Below are 17,093 nucleotides of genomic sequence, written 5' to 3'. Positions count from 1 at the left end.
ATGAGGGGAGGGGAGGAGAGGCATGAGGGGAGGGGAGAGGCATGAGGGGAGGGGAGGCATGAGGGGAGGAGAGGCATGAGGGGAGGCATGAGGGGAGGCATGAGGGGAGGGGAGGCATGAGGGGAGGGGAGGCATGAGGGGAGGGGAGGCATGAGGGGAGGGGAGGCATGAGGGGAGGAGAGGCATGAGGGGAGGGGAGGCATGAGGGGAGGGGAGGCATGAGGGGAGGAGAGGCATGAGGGGAGGGGGGAGGGGAGGGGAGGCATGAGGGGAGGGAGGCATGAGGGGAGGAGAGGCATGAGGGGAGGAGAGGCATGAGGGGAGGCATGAGGGGAGGAGAGGCATGAGGGGAGGGGAGGCATGAGGGGGGAGGCATGAGGGGAGGGGAGGCATGAGGGGAGGGGAGGCATGAGGGGAGGGGGAGGCATGAGGGGAGGGGGAGGCATGAGGGGGGGGGAGGCATGAGGGGAGGGGAGGCATGAGGGGAGGGGGAGGCATGAGGGGAGGGGGAGGCATGAGGGGAGGGGGAGGCATGAGGGGAGGGGGAGCATGAGGGGAGGGGGAGCATGAGGGGAGGGGGAGGGGGGGAGGCATGAGGGGAGGGGGAGGCATGAGGGGAGGGGGAGGCATGAGGGGAGGGGGAGGCATGAGGGGAGGGGAGGCATGAGGGGAGGGGGAGGCATGAGGGGAGGGGGAGGCATGAGGAGGGGAGGCATGAGGGGAGGGGGATGATGGGGAGGGGAGGCATGAGGGGAGGGGGGCATGAGGGATGGGGAGGCATTAGGGGAGAGAGGGGAGGCGTGAGGGGGAGGGGGAGGGGGGGCATTAGGGAGACGGGGGGGACCTTTCTGTTCGTGCTTTTGAATGTCATTATGTCTGTTACGCACGCCTCTATGAAGAGGGAACGCAACACCCTGCTACAACTAAACTCTCTGTGAAGCGAAAAGGTATGGACTGTAGGTGCGAGTAAAAATGACAACAAGCAGAATGTGGTACCGATTACAAGGACTTTATTCCTTTACACGGTAATATGGGGGAAAAGGGGCTGGACAGAACCAAAGCAAAGAAAGTAAATCTCAAAGCCCCCCTCTCTATCTTACCTGCCTACCCACTACTTACCTAATTTAGCACCACCTGGTGCCCTAACCAAAATACAAGGGGTGGTCCGCCCAGGTCTTACCTAGTGTGCCTAGACAGCGAATATGCTACGGGTATATGTATGCCCGCGGGCCTCTTGCCTAAGCACTCCCTAGGTGCCTTCCCCTTCCCCCCTGGGAACAAATGAAACAGAATATTAAACAATTTCACAAACAAACTAAGAGACAAAGGACATCAAATAAGTTCTATCTGAGCAACAAACTCACAAAACATACCAACTCTCAGCAATGAACTCCCAGCAAAATCAACCTCTAGCAAAATCCTCTACAAAATATCTCTCTAGCAAATTTACCTCCAGCAAAATCCTCTACAAAAAAAGAGAATCTTTTTTTCTGAACAGAACACTGGTTTTTATATAGCTTCTGAAGGAATGGGTAATTGGAGACAGCTGTGTCTTGACGAGGGGGCGGGGTCAGCTCTCCAATTAGCCCTGGAGTCGACCAATCAGCTGCTTGAGGGATTTCAGGAAGCCATTTCCTGAAATAAACACATGCAAATACACAAACTACAACACATAATCTGGGGAACGTAACAATGTCATTATTATTATTGCAGTGAGATAGTCAAGGTAAAACAGTGTTTTGTTTTTCTTACATAGGAATTCACTCATGGACCTGGTATCTTAATGTGAGTCATGTAGTTGTGACTCAACAGAAAAATAATAACAGTTATAAAATTACAACAAAAATTCAACTGTAATTTAAATATTCCAAAGATTTTCAAAACATATTTCAGTGCTGCTGTTAGATTCATATCAACCATTTAGGTGTTTGGCCTTTTGCGATTAGTTTCGGATGATTTTGGCTTTGTTTTTTGTTTATTACATACAATGTTTGTTCTTCGTGATTATTCTGAAGGTGCTCCATAGATTGCCAAGCCGATATAATGGACATTGTTTTAGAGGCAGATGTACTACTGTGATGTTGTTCACTACAGTTAGCTAGGTAGGTAGATATATAGGCGGATAGATATAATTCTACATTGATTGTACACTAAATACAGTTGTACATTTGATATAGTCTATTATTAGATGTATTTTAAGGTGTGTATAATGTCTGCTGTTAACACCTCTGTAGCGGCTGATGTCAGTGCAGTTGTACATTTGTTCATGAATGGCTAGATAAATAGGTAGGTAGATAAATAGGTAGGTAGGTAGCTAGATATTGTAGGTAGGTAGCTAGATAAATAGGTAGGTAGCTAAATAGGTAGGTAGGTAGGTAGGTAGATATTGTAGGTAGGTAGCTAGATATTGTAGGTAGGTAGCTAGATATTGTAGGTAGGTGGGTAGAAATTGTAAGTAGGTAGTTAGATATTGTAGGTAGGTAGATATTGTAGGTAGGTAGTTAGATATACTAGGTAGGAAGTTAGATATTGTAGGTAGGTAGTCAGATACTGTAGGTAGGTAGGTAGATATTGTAGGTAGGTATGTAGATATTGTAAGTAGGTATGTATATATCTTCTAGGTAGGTAGATATATACATATTGCAGGTAAGTAGTACTCTAGGTAGATAGATATTGTAGATAGGTAGGTACTCTAGGTAGATAGATATTGTAGATAGGTAGGTACTCTAGGTAGATAGATATTGTAGGTAGATAGGTACTCTAGGTAGATAGATATTGTAGATAGGTAGGTACTCTAGGTAGATATATATTGTAGGTAGATAGGTACTCTAGGTAGATATATATTGTAGGTAGATAGGTACTCTAGGTAGATAGATATTGTAGATAGGTAGGTACTCTAGGTAGATAGATATTGTAGATAGGTAGGTACTCTAGGTAGATATATATTGTAGGTAGATAGGTACTCTAGGTAGATAGATATTATAGGTAGATAGGTATTTTTGTAGTTTGATGTTTACAAATTATAACGTCTACATTTTGGAATAGAAACAACAAGCCACTGAGATGCTCATCTCTTCTGCAGAAAACCTGCATTGACTTAACTTAGCGTCCCGTCAACCTCACGATATTGGTTTAACTTCACATCTGCTGATGACACATCCTGAAAGACAACCAGCTGGTTTTCCTCGGCGTGACATCATCAAACTGCAACATACTCGGCTCGACCTCGAAAACACAGTGATGATTAGGTTGTCTGTCCTGCTACTGTACGACAGCGAAGTGAAATGTATTTATTAATTTGTTTCTTTAATTTTTTGGGGGGGAGAGGGGACCTATTTATATTTCGCAGATTAATTTGCTAGTGCAACCACTCTTTGGGTTCTTCACAGGTAAACATAGATCAACCGATCAATCCCCAAAGAAAGAACTATGGCAGGTACTGTGGCAAATTGACGAATACGTTTATAAAGCTACCAGCGAACTGTTAAAAAAAAAAAATCTTATTTCCAAAAGTTTGACTCTTCTATACCTTAAAACATCTGACCTGGCTAAAGGTTAGGATGCCCCGGTGACTGGAAACACAATGTATTCTCCTTCAACAAATACAACACTGGTATGTATCAATAAACTGTTGCTTCATTGAAAATGCATCTGAATACAACATTATTTCAGCACAAGATTGATGGGAATAAACACAGATCTATATGAGCCAGGCTTCACCTCACCTTGCCCCCCGAGACATACACTATTACACACATCACATACAGTAAAGAATAGGAAGGAGTATAGGCTGGAGATTAGGAAGGAGTATAGGCTGGAGATTAGGAAGTATAGGCTGGAGATTAGGAAGGAGTATAGGCTGGAGATTAGGAAGGAGTATAGGCTGGAGATTAGGAAGTATAGGCTGGAGATTAGGAAGGAGTATAGGCTGGAGATTAGGAAGGAGTATAGGCTGGAGATTAGGAAGGAAGTATAGGCTGGAGATTAGGAAGGAGTATAGGCTGGAGATTAGGAAGGAAGGAGTATAGGCTGGAGATTAGGAAGTAGGCTGGAGATTAGGAAGGAGTATTAAGCAAGGAGTATAGGCTGGAGATTAGGAAGGTATAGGCTGGAGATAGGCTGGAAGAGATTAGGAAGGAGTATAGGCTGGAGATTAGGAAGGAGTATAGGCTGGAGATTTAGGAAGGAGTAGATTAGGAAGGCTGGAGATTAGGAGTATAGGCTGGAGATTAGGAGATATAGGCTGGAGATTAGGAAGGAGTATAGGCTGGAGATTAGGAAGGAGTATAGGCTGGAGATTAGGAAGGAGTATAGGCTGGAGATTAGGAAGGAGTATAGGCTGGAGATTAGGAAGGAGTATAGGCTGGAGATTAGGAAGGAGTATAGGCTGGAGATTAGGAAGGAGTATAGGAAGGAGTAAAGGAAGGAGGATAGGAAGGATGGTTCAAGCCCTGAATGCTGATTGGCTGGCAGCCGTGGTATGTCAGACCAGGTATGACAAAATGTATTTTTACTGCTTGAATTACGTTGGTAATATTAATAAGGTACCTCGGGGGTGTGTGGTATATGGCCAATATAACACGGCTAAGGGCTGTATCCAGGCACTCCACATTGCGTTGTGCGTAAGAACAGCCCTTTAGCCGTGGTATATTGCCATATACCACAAACCCCCGAGGTGCCTTATTGCTTAAGTATAGGCTGGAGTTTCTAGTTAGGTGAAATTAGATCTAAATTTACCTCTGGATGACAGAAAGAGAAGACGACCTTCATGCTGGATCAGAGCCTGTCCCCTATTCACCCACACCCCTATCCAAAGTCAAAAGCATTATCTATCTGCCTGAGTAGAATGGAGTCAGTAGGGTATCTGTAAGCAGATTGTGTTCATTACCTAGAGTAGTTATTGATTTTGGTATCAGGGTTGGTTCCTCTACAGTCAATGGAAGGCAGGGGAAGTAAATCAATCCTTGAAGAAGCACTAGAGGATTCCGGTACAGCAGGGCCTATACAGCTGACTGGTGGACAGACATGTCTGCTTCAGAGAACAGGAGGGCTGCATATAACCCATCACATCACAAATAACCAAGGCAGTAAATGACTAAGGCAGTAAATAACCAAGGCAGTAAATGACCAAGGAAGTAAATGAACAAGGCAGTAAATGACCAAGGCAGTAAATGAACAAGGCAGTAAATGAACAAGGCAGTAAATAACCAAGGCAGTAAATGACTAAGGCAGTAAATGATTAAGGCAGTAAATAACCAAGGCAGTAAATGACCAAGGCAGTAAATAACCAAGGCAGTAAATAACAAAGGCAGTAAATGACCAAGGCATTTAATATTTTCCAGATAAAACTACATAACCCCTTTTTTCCCACTTGACTAACAATGTATCAGGTGTGTATTCCTCTAAATATCCACCATCTCCTCATATGATGACAATGAAATTCATAGTCAACCATTTAAAAAGACTAGACCTACTGATGTGACAAAGACTACAACATGAAAAGACACAAACTCATCCTCACTTGACTCAGCAATGTACAGAGCCATTTATTTTCTCAAAGAAGTCCTTTCGGAAGATGAATTATCATGCCCTGTTTTCCTGTTTAAAGCTTTAGCCAATGGTGGCCGGGCTGTTCTCCTGTTTAAAGCTTTAGCCAATGGTGGCCGGGCTGTTCTCCTGTTAAAAGCTTTAGCCAATGGTGGCCGGGCTGTTCTCCTGTTAAAAGCTTTAGCCAATGGTGGCCGGGCTGTTCTCCTGTTAAAAGCTTTAGCCAATGGTGGCCGGGCTGTTCTCCTGTTTAAAGCTTTAGCCAATGGTGGCCGGGCTGTTCTCCTGTTAAAAGCTTTAGCCAATGGTGGCCGGGCTGTTCTCCAATGGTGGCGTTTAAAGCTTTAGCCAATGGTGGCCGGGCTGTTCTCCTGTTAAAAGCTTTAGCCAATGGTGGCCGGGCTGTTCTCCTGTTAAAAGCTTTAGCCAATGGTGGCCGGGCTGTTCTCCTGTTTAAAGCTTTAGCCAATGGTGGCCGGGCTGTTCTCCTGTTTAAAGCTTTAACCAATGGTGGCCGGGCTGTTCTCCTGTTAAAAGCTTCAGCCAATGGTGGCCGGGCTGTTCTCGTGATTAATGCTTAAGCCAATGGTGGCAGGTCTAGAGCACCAGCACTCACCAATCTAGTTGCTGTTTCTAGGACTTGAGTAGGCACCCCCTGCTCTCAGCAGCAGCCTTCCTCGTTGTAGGGCGACAGCCAGACATCCCATCTCCCTGGAGATAACGGCTGGTATGTTGCTGTCTCCTTCCGTCTGGCTGTCGCAGGAGCTGAAATGGTTTTCTGTTGAAACACAAATATACAGCTGAAAGAAATAATCTATTGGCCCAATTCCATGCTTCAAAATGCACCAAGTGTAATATAAATGTTGTATTAATTTGTGAAAGTACAGAGTAAGTCAAAAACAGTTTGATTTACCCTTTACCTTTAATAAACGTACAGTAATGTGAAGGGACTGTAGATGATCATCACATAACAAACTGCTCCTCCACAGCCACTTTCTCAATACCATTTGATGTTCATTAATTAACTTCAGCTCCACACACAGGTCTCCCTCCATTCAGGTGTTACTCAGAGACAGACAGGGCTCCCTCCATTCAGGTGTTACTCAGAGACAGACAGGTCTCCCTCCATTCAGGTGTTACTCAGAGACAGACGGGGCTCCCTCCATCCAGGTGTTACTCAGAGACAGACAGGTCTCCCTCCATTCAGGTGTTACTCAGAGACAGACAGGTCTCCCTCCATTCAGGTGTTACTCAGAGACAGACAGGGCTCCCTCCATCCAGGTGTTACTCAGAGACAGACAGGTCTCCCTCCATTCAGGTGTTACTCAGAGACAGACAGGTCTCCCTCCATTCAGGTGTTACTCAGAGACAGACAGGGCTCCCTCCATCCAGGTGTTACTCAGAGACAGACAGGGCTCCCTCCATCCAGGTGTTACTCAGAGACAGACAGGGCTCCCTCCATCCAGGTGTTACTCAGAGACAGACAGGGCTCCCTCCATCCAGGTGTTACTCAGAGACAGACAGGGCTCCCTCCATCCAGGTGTTACTCAGAGACAGACAGGGCTCCATCCATCCAGGTGTTACTCAGAGACAGACAGGTCTCCCTCCATTCAGGTGTTACTCAGAGACAGACAGGGCTCCCTCCATCCAGGTGTTACTCAGAGACAGACAGGTCTCCCTCCATTCAGGTGTTACTCAGAGACAGACAGGTCTCCCTCCATTCAGGTGTTACTCAGAGACAGACAGGGCTCCCTCCATCCAGGTGTTACTCAGAGACAGACAGGTCTCCCTCCATTCAGGTGTTACTCAGAGACAGACAGGTCTCCCTCCATTCAGGTGTTACTCAGAGACAGACAGGTCTCCCTCCATTCAGGTGTTACTCAGAGACAGACAGGTCTCCCTCCATTCAGGTGTTACTCAGAGACAGACAGGTCTCCCTCCATTCAGGTGTTACTCAGAGACAGACACTACTTCACAGCAGGACTGACCTGTCCTCTTCACAGCAGACCTCACATGTCCTCTTCACAGCAGACCTCACATGTCCTCTTCACAGCAGACCTCACATGTCCTCTTCACAGCAGACCTCACATGTCCTCTTCACAGCAGACCTCACATGTCCTCTTCACAGCAGGACTGACCTGTCCTCTTCACAGCAGGACTGACCTGTCCTCTTCACAGCAGACCTTACCTGTCCTCTTCACAGCAGGACTGACCTGTCCTCTTCACAGCAGGACTGACTTGTCCTCTTCACAGCAGGACTGACCTGTCCTCTTCACAGCAGGACTGACCTGTCTACTTCACAGCAGACCCTACCTGTCCTCTTCACAGCAGACCTTACATGTCCTCTTCACAGCAGACCTCACCTGTCCTCTTCACAGCAGACCTCACCTGTCCGCTTCACAGCAGACCTCACATGTCCTCCTCACAGCAGACCTCACCTGTCCTCTTCACAGCAGACCTCACCTGTCCTCTTCACAGCAGGACTGACCTGTCCTCATCACAGCAGACTCCACCTGTCCTCTACACAGCAGACCTTACCTGTCCTCTTCACAGAAGACCTCACCTGTCCTCTTCACAGAAGGCCTCACCTGTCCTCTTCACAGCAGACCTCACCTGTCCTCTTCACTCATCCTTCTCTCCTGATCAAATGGAGTTGGGGTGAGTGATGGGTATTGGTGAGAACATGTCTGTTACTGTCTGACACACAACATTGATGGGATAGCATTTTGACCAGTGATTCACCCCTCCCAGCAGAAAAAGACTGCATACATAATCATGTCCCAAACCAATAGTAAGTATTTCTAGGGAGTTTTTCCTAGCCACCGTGCTTCTACACCTGCATTGCTTACTGTTGGGGTTTTAGGCTGGGTTTCTGTACAGCACTTTGAGATATCAGCTGATGTACGAAGGGCTATATAAATACATTTGATTTGATTTGATATGTCTTGTTTAGGAAGGTGACTCCTGTCCTCTTGTTTAGGAAGGTGGCTCCTGTCCTCTTGTTTAGGAAGGTGGCTCCTGTCCTCTTGTTTAGGAAGGTGACTCCTGTCCTCTTGTTAGGAAGGTGACTCCTGTCCTCTTGTTTAGGAAGGTGACTCCTGTCCTCTTGTTTAGGAAGGTGACTCCTGTCCTCTTGTTTAGGAAGGTGACTCCTGTCCTCTTGTTTAGGAAGGTGACTCCTGTCCTCTTGTTTAGGAAGGTGACTCCTGTCCTCTTGTTTAGGAAGGTGACTCCTGTCCTCTTGTTTAGGAAGGTGACTCCTGTCCTCTTGTTTAGGAAGGTGACTCTTGTACTCTTGTTTAGGAAGGTGACTCTTGTACTCTTGTTTAGGAAGGTGACTCTTGTCCTCTTGTTAGGAAGGTGACTCCTGTCCTCTTGTTTAGGAAGGTGACTCCTGTCCTCTTGTTTAGGAAGGTGACTCCTGTCCTCTTGTTTAGGAAGATGACTGGTTCTGTGACTGATCTCAGACAGCTCTGCTGGAGTGGATCCATCTGATCTTGGGAGAGAGGGTTCACTTTGGGCCCAAATCAAATCAAATTTTATTTGTCACATACACATGGTTAGCAGATGTTAATGCGAGTGTAGCGAAATGCTTGTGCTTCTAGTTCCGACAATGCAGTAATAACGAACAAGTAATCTAACTAACAATTCCAAAAAACTACTGTCTTATACACAGTGTAAGGGGATAAAGAATATGTACATAAGGATATATGAATGAGTGATGGTACAGAGCAGCATAGGCAAGATACAGTAGATGATATCGAGTACAGTATATACATATGAGATGAGTATGTAAACCAAGTGGCATAGTTAAAGTGGCTAGTGATACATGTATTACATAAGGATGCAGTCCTATGTATCTACGTATGCATATGTGATGAATAATGTAGGGTAAGTAACATTATATAAGGTAGCATTGTTTAAAGTGGCTAGTGATATATTTACATCATTTCCCATCAATTCCCATTATTAAAGTGGCTGGAGTAGAGTCAGTGTCATTGACAGTGTGTTGGCAGTAGCCACTCAATGTTAGTGGTGGCTGTTTAACAGTCTGATGGCCTTGAGATAGAAGCTGTTTTTCAGTCTCTCGGTCCCAGCTTTGATGCACCTGTACTGACCTCGCCTTCTGGATGACAGCGGGGTGAACAGGCAGTGGCTCGGGTGGTTGATGTCCTTGATGATCTTTATGGCCTTCCTGTAGCATCGGGTGGTGTGGGTGTCCTGGAGGGCAGGTAGTTTGCCCCCGGTGATGCGTTGTGCAGACCTCACTACCCTCTGGAGAGCCTTACGGTTGAGGGCGGTGCAGTTGCCATACCAGGCGGTGATACAGCCCGCCAGGATGCTCTCGATTGTGCATCTGTAGAAGATTGTGAGTGCTTTTGGTGACAAGCCGAATTTCTTCAGCCTCCTGAGGTTGAAGAGGCGCTGCTGTGCCTTCCTCACGATGCTGTCTGTGTGAGTGGGCCAATTCAGTTTGTCTGTGATGTGTATGCCGAGGAACTTAAAACTTGCTACCCTCTCCACTACTGTTCCATCGATGTGGATGGGGGTGTTCCCTCTGCTGTTTCCTGAAGTCCACAATCATCTCCTTAGTTTTGTTGACGTTGAGTGTGAGGTTATTTTCCTGACACCACACTCCGAGGGCCCTCACCTCCTCCCTGTAGGCCGTCTCGTCGTTGTTGGTAATCAAGCCTACCACTGTTGTGTCGTCCGCAAACTTGATGATTGAGTTGGAGGCGTGCGTGGCCACGCAGTCGTGGGTGAACAGGGAGTACAGGAGGGGGCTCAGAACGCACCCTGTGGGGCCCCAGTGTTGAGGATCAGCGGGGAGGAGATGTTGTTGCCTACCCTCACCACCTGGGGGCGGCCCGTCAGGAAGTCCAGTACCCAGTTGCACAGGGCGGGGTCGAGACCCAGGGTCTCGAGCTTGATGACGAGCTTGGAGGGTACTATGGTGTTGAATGCCGAGCTGTAGTCGATGAACAGCATTCTCACATAGGTATTCCTCTTGTCCAGATGGGTTAGGGCAGTGTGCAGTGTGGTTGAGATTGCATCGTCTGTGGACCTATTTGGGCGGTAAGCAAATTGGAGTGGGTCTAGGGTGTCAGGTAGGGTGGAGGTGATATGGTCCTTGACTAGTCTCTCAAAGCACTTCATGATGACGGATGTGAGTGCTACGGGGCGGTAGTCGTTTAGCTCAGTTACCTTAGCTTTCTTGGGAACAGGAACAATGGTGGCCCTCTTGAAGCATGTGGGAACAGCAGACTGGTATAGGGATTGATTGAATATGTCCGTAAACACACCGGCCAGCTGGTCTGCGCATGCTCTGAGGGCGCGGCTGGGGATGCCGTCTGGGCCTGCAGCCTTGCGAGGGTTAACACGTTTAAATGTCTTACTCACTTCGGCTGCAGTGAAGGAGAGACCACATGTTTTCGTTGCAGGCCGTGTCAGTGGCACTGTATTGTCCTCAAAGCGGGCAAAAAAGTTATTTAGTCTGCCTGGGAGCAAGACATCCTGGTCCGTGACTGGGCCGGGTTTCTTCCTGTAGTCCGTGATTGACTGTAGACCCTGCCACATGCCTCTTGTGTCTGAGCCGTTGAATTGAGATTCTACTTTGTCTCTGTACTGACGCTTAGCTTGTTTGATGGCCTTGCGGAGGGAATAGCTGCACTGTTTGTATTCAGTCATGTTACCAGACACCTTGCCCTGATTAAAAGCAGTGGTTCGCGCCTTCAGTTTCACACGAATGCTGCCATCAATCCACGGTTTCTGGTTAGGGAATGTTTTAATCGTTGCTATGGGAACGACATCTTCAACGCACGTTCTAATGAACTCGCACACCGAATCAGCGTATTCGTCAATGTTGTTGTCTGACGCAATACGAAACATCTCCCAGTCCACGTGATGGAAGCAGTCTTGGAGTGTGGAGTCAGCTTGGTCGGACCAGCGTTGGACAGACCTCAGCGTGGGAGCCTCTTGTTTTAGTTTCTGTCTGTAGGCAGGGATCAACAAAATGGAGTCGTTGTCAGCTTTTTCGAAAGGGGGCGGGGCAGGGCCTTATATGCGTCGCGGAAGTTAGAGTAACAATGATCCAGGGTCTTTCCACCCCTGGTTGCGCAATCGATATGCTGATAAAATTTAGGGAGTCTTGTTTTCAGATTAGCCTTGTTAAAATCCCCAGCTACAATGAATGCAGCCTCCGGATAAATCGTTTCCAGTTTGCAGAGAGTTAAATAAAGTTCGTTCAGAGCCATCGATGTGTCTGCTTGGGGGATATATACGGCTGTGATTATAATCGAAGAGAATTCTCTTGGTAGATAATGCGGTCTACATTTCATTGTGAGGAATTCTAAATCAGGTGAACAGAAGGATTTGAGTTCCTGTATGTTTCTTTCATCACACCATGTCACATTGGCCATAAGGCATACGCCCCCGCCCCTCTTCTTACCAGAAAGATGTTTGTTTCTGTCGGCGCGATGCGTGGAGAAACCCGCTGGCTGCACCGCTTCGGATAGCGTCTCTCCAGTTAGCCATGTTTCCGTGAAGCAGAGAACGTTACAGTCTCTGATGTCCCTCTGGAATGCTACCCTTGCTCGGATTTCATCAACCTTGTTGTCAAGAGACTGGACATTGGCAAGAAGAATGCTAGGGAGTGGTGCACGGTGTGCCCGTCTCCGGAGTCTGACCAGAAGACTGCTTCGTTTCCCTCTTTTTCTGAGTCGTTTTTTTGGGTCGCTGCATGTAATCCACTCCGTTGCACTGGTTGTAAGGCAGAACACAGGATCCGCATCGCGAAAAACATATTCTTGGTCGTACTGATGGTGAGTTGACGCTGATCTTATATTCAGTAGTTCTTCTCGACTGTATGTAATGAAACCTAAGATGACCTGGGGTACTAGTGTAAGAAGTAACACGTAAAAAACAAAAAACTGCATAGTTTCCTAGGAACGCGAAACAGCGAGGCGGCCATCTGTCGGCGCCGGAAGTAATCGCTGATGGTGCAGTCTTTCTCAGAGGCATCCTGAAATCAATTTGCACAGGGCGATTTTGTCCAAGGAGGAACGTGAGTTCAAGGAGGAACGTATTTGTTTAGTGATTGCGAAAGGGACGTCATCTGTGGATGCTGGTTGACTGCAACTTTCCTCTACCTGACAGGTACTGTATGTCACTGACAGTGAACAGGTATATGTTATATACAGTTAACAGGTAAACATTACAGACAGTGAACAGGTAAACATTACAGACAGTGAACAGGTAAACATTACAGACAGTGAACAGGTAAACATTACAGACAGTGAACAGGTAAACATTACAGACAGTGAACAGGTAAACATTACAGACAGTGAACAGGTATATGTTATAGACAGTGAACAGGTATATTACAGACAGTGAACAGGTATATGTTATAGACAGTGAACAGGTATATGTTATAGACAGTGAACAGGTAAACATTACAGACAGTGAACAGGTAAACATTACAGACAGTGAACAGGTAAACATTACAGACAGTGAACAGGTAAACATTACAGACAGTGAACAGGTAAACATTACAGACAGTGAACAGGTAAACATTACAGACAGTGAACAGGTAAACATTACAGACAGTGAACAGGTAAACATTACAGACAGTGAACAGGTAAACATTACAGACAGTGAACAGGTAAACATTACAGACAGTGAACAGGTAAACATTACAGACAGTGAACAGGTATACATTACAGACAGTGAACAGGTAAACCGTTACAGACAGTGAACAGGTATCCATTACAGACAGTGAACAGGTATCCATTACAGACAGTGAACAGGTAAACATTACAACAGGTACAGTGAACAGGTATCCATTACAGACAGTGAACAGGTATACATTACAGACAGTGAACAGGTAAACATTACAGACAGTGAACAGGTAAACATTAGACAGTGAACAGACAGTGAACAGGTAAACATAAGACAGTGAACAGGTATTACAGACAGTGAACAGGTATATGTTATAGACAGTGAACAGGTATATGTTACAGACAGTGAACAGGTATATGTTACAGACAGTGAACAGGTATACATTACAGACAGTGAACAGGTAAACATTACAGACAGTGAACAGGTAAACATTACAGACAGTGAACAGGTAAACATTACAGACAGTGAACAGGTATATGTTACAGACAGTGAACAGGTAAACATTACAGACAGTGAACAGGTAAACATTACAGACAGTGAACAGGTATATGTTACAGACAGTGAACAGGTATATGTTATAGACAGTGAACAGGTATACAGTGAACAGGTACAGACAGTGAACAGGAACAGTGAACAGGTATATGTTACAGACAGTGAACAGGTATCCATTACAGACAGTGAACAGGTATACATTACAGACAGTGAACAGGTAAACATTACAGACAGTGAACAGGTATCCATTACAGACAGTGAACAGGTATATGTTAGACAGTGAACAGACAGTGAACAGGTATCCATTACAGACAGTGAACAGGTAAACATTACAGACAGTGAACAGGTATAATAGACAGTGAACAGGTATCCATTACAGACAGTGAACAGGTATGAACAGGTAAACATTACAGACAGTGAACAGGTATATGTTACAGACAGTGAACAGGTAAACATTACAGACAGTGAACAGGTATATGTTATAGACAGTGAACAGGTATATGAACAGGTTATAGACAGTGAACAGGTATACATTACAGACCAGGTATCCATTACAGACAGTGAACAGGTAAACATTACAGACAGTGAACAGGTAAACATTACAGACAGTGAACAGGTATATGACAGTTATAGACAGTGAACAGGTATCCATTACAGACAGTGAACAGGTAAACATTACAGACAGTGAACAGGTATCCATTACAGACAGTGAACAGGTAAACATTACAGACAGTGAACAGGTATATTACAGACAGTTATAGACAGTGAACAGGTATATGTGAACAGGTATATGTTAGACAGTGAACAGGTAAATGTTACAGACAGTGAACAGGTATATGTTACAGACAGTGAACAGGTATATGTTATAGACAGTGAACAGGTAAACATTACAGACAGTGAACAGGTATATGTTACAGACAGTGAACAGGTATATGTTATAGACAGTGAACAGGTATATGTTACAGACAGTGAACAGGTATATGTTATAGACAGTGAACAGGTATATGTTATAGACAGTGAACAGGTATATGTTACAGACAGTGAACAGGTAAACATTACAGACAGTGAACAGGTAAACATTACAGACAGTGAACAGGTAAACATTACAGACAGTGAACAGGTAAACATTACAGACAGTGAACAGGTATATGTTATAGACAGTGAACAGGTATATGTTATAGACAGTGAACAGGTATACATTACAGACAGTGAACAGGTAAACATTACAGACAGTGAACAGGTAAACATTACAGACAGTGAACAGGTATATGTTATAGACAGTGAACAGGTATCCATTACAGACAGTGAACAGGTAAACATTACAGACAGTGAACAGGTATAGGACAGTAAAGGTATCATTACAGACAGTGAACAGAACAGGTAACAGGTATGTTATAGACAGTGAACAGGTAAACATTACAGAAGTGAACAGGTATCCATTACAGACAGTGAACAGGTATATGTTATACAGACAGTGAACAGGTAAACATTACAGACAGTGAACAGGTAAACATTACAGACAGTGAACAGGTATCCATTACAGACAGTGAACAGGTATCCATTACAGACAGTGAACAGGTATATGTTATAGACAGTGAACAGGTATATGTTATAGACAGTGAACAGGTATATGTTATAGACAGTGAACAGGTATACATTACAGACAGTGAACAGGTATCCATTACAGACAGTGAACAGGTATATGTTATAGACAGTGAACAGGTATATGTTATAGACAGTGAACAGGTATATGTTATAGACAGTGAACAGGTATCCATGTTATAGACAGTGAACAGGTATATGTTATAGACAGTGAACAGGTATATGTTATAGACAGTGAACAGGTATCCATTACAGACAGTGAACAGGTATCCATTACAGACAGTGAACAGGTGTCGTAGCTCTATGTTTTCTGCTAAATGTAGTTAGAGTTATATTGGTGGTTGTACAGTGAATTCCAAAATGCTCAAAAATCCCTAAAATGTGACAGAGTCCATCTTTAACTGGTACTGAATGTAGATACAGAGGTAATGCATCTGAGAACAGTGGGGAGGGGGAGGTTAGAGGGATAAGGGAAGAGGATAGAGGGTTGAGAGGGATGATAGAGGGAAGGGGGAGGATAGAGGGAGGTTAGAGGGATGAGGGAAGAGGATAGAGGGATGAGAGGGATGATAGAGGGAAGGTGGAGGATAGAGGGAGGATAGAGGGAAGGGGAGGATAGAGGGATGATAGAGAGAAGGGGGAGGATAGAGGGAGGTTAGAGGGATGAGGGAAGAGGATAGAGGGATGAGAGGGATGATAGAGGGAAGGGGGAGGATATAGGGAGGATAGAGGGAAGGGGAGGATAGAGGGAGATTAGAGGGATGAGGGAAGAGGATAGAGGGATGAGAAGGATGATAGAGAGAAGGGGGAGGATAGAGGGAGGTTAGAGGGATGAGGGAAGAGGATAGAGGGATGAGAGGGAGAATAGAGGGATGAGAGAGGAATGAGAGGGATGATAGAGGGAAGGGGGAGGAGGATAGAGGGATGATAGAGGGAAGGGGAGGATAGAGGGAGGATAGAGGGAAGGGGGAGGATATAGGGAGGATAGAGGGATGAGAGGGAGGATGGAGGGATGAGAGGGAAGAGGGGGGAGAGGAAGGGGGGAGAGGGAGGAAAGAGGGAAGGGGGAGGATAGGGGGAGGATATAGGGATGAGAGGGAGGATAGAGGGGTGAGGCAGAGTGAGGGAGGATAAAGGGATGAGGGAGGGATGAGAGGGACGATAGAGTGATGAGGGGGAGGATTGAGGGATAAGGGAGGATAGAGGGAGGAGAGTGGAGGATAGAGGGAAGGGGAGGGATGATGGGAGGACAGAGGGATGAGAGGGAGGACAGAGGGAGGAGAGGGAGGATAGAGGGATGAGAGGGAGGATAGAGGGATGAGAGGGAGGATAGAGGGATGAGAGGGAGGACAGAGGGATGAGGGGAGGATAGAGGGATGAGAGGGAAGATAGAGGGATGAAGGGAGGATAGAGGAAGAAGAGGGAGGATAGAGGGAGGAGGGAGGAAGAAGAGGAAGCAGCCAATACCCCCACCCCTACCTTGTCACAACAACTGATTGGCTCAATCACATTAAGAAGGAAAGAAATTCCACAAATTAACTTTAAGAAGGCACACCTGTTAATTGAAACTAAACCTCATGAAGCTGGTTGAGAGAATTTCAAGAGTGTGCAAAGCTGTCATCAAGGCAAAGGGTGGCTACTTTGAAGAACACAACACTCTTTTGATCTACAGTTCTATTTCTGACGCTGAACCCGGAGCAAGTCCTGCCTCTCCCATCTCCTCATTGGTTTATAGAAGCATATGCCATCTCCTCATTGGTTTATAGAAGCATATG

The 17,093-nt window shown here is 45.8% G+C and overlaps 1 long non-coding RNA gene across 1 annotated transcript; it reads right to left on the bottom strand.

Moving 5' to 3' along the window:
- Nucleotides 1-1,571: 1,571 nt before the first annotated feature.
- LOC121841355 lies at nt 1,572-6,830 on the bottom strand. The gene is made up of 3 exons (XR_006080332.1): nt 6,164-6,830; nt 4,889-5,012; nt 1,572-1,635 (listed from the first exon to the last, which is right to left on the bottom strand). It is a non-coding gene; the product is annotated as an uncharacterized LOC121841355 (long non-coding RNA).
- Nucleotides 6,831-17,093: the final 10,263 nt, after the last annotated feature.

Source organism: Oncorhynchus tshawytscha, linkage group LG30, assembly GCF_018296145.1.
Source record: "Oncorhynchus tshawytscha isolate Ot180627B linkage group LG30, Otsh_v2.0, whole genome shotgun sequence".
NCBI lineage: Eukaryota > Metazoa > Chordata > Actinopteri > Salmoniformes > Salmonidae > Oncorhynchus > Oncorhynchus tshawytscha.
This window is presented reverse-complemented; position numbering and strand designations above follow the sequence as displayed.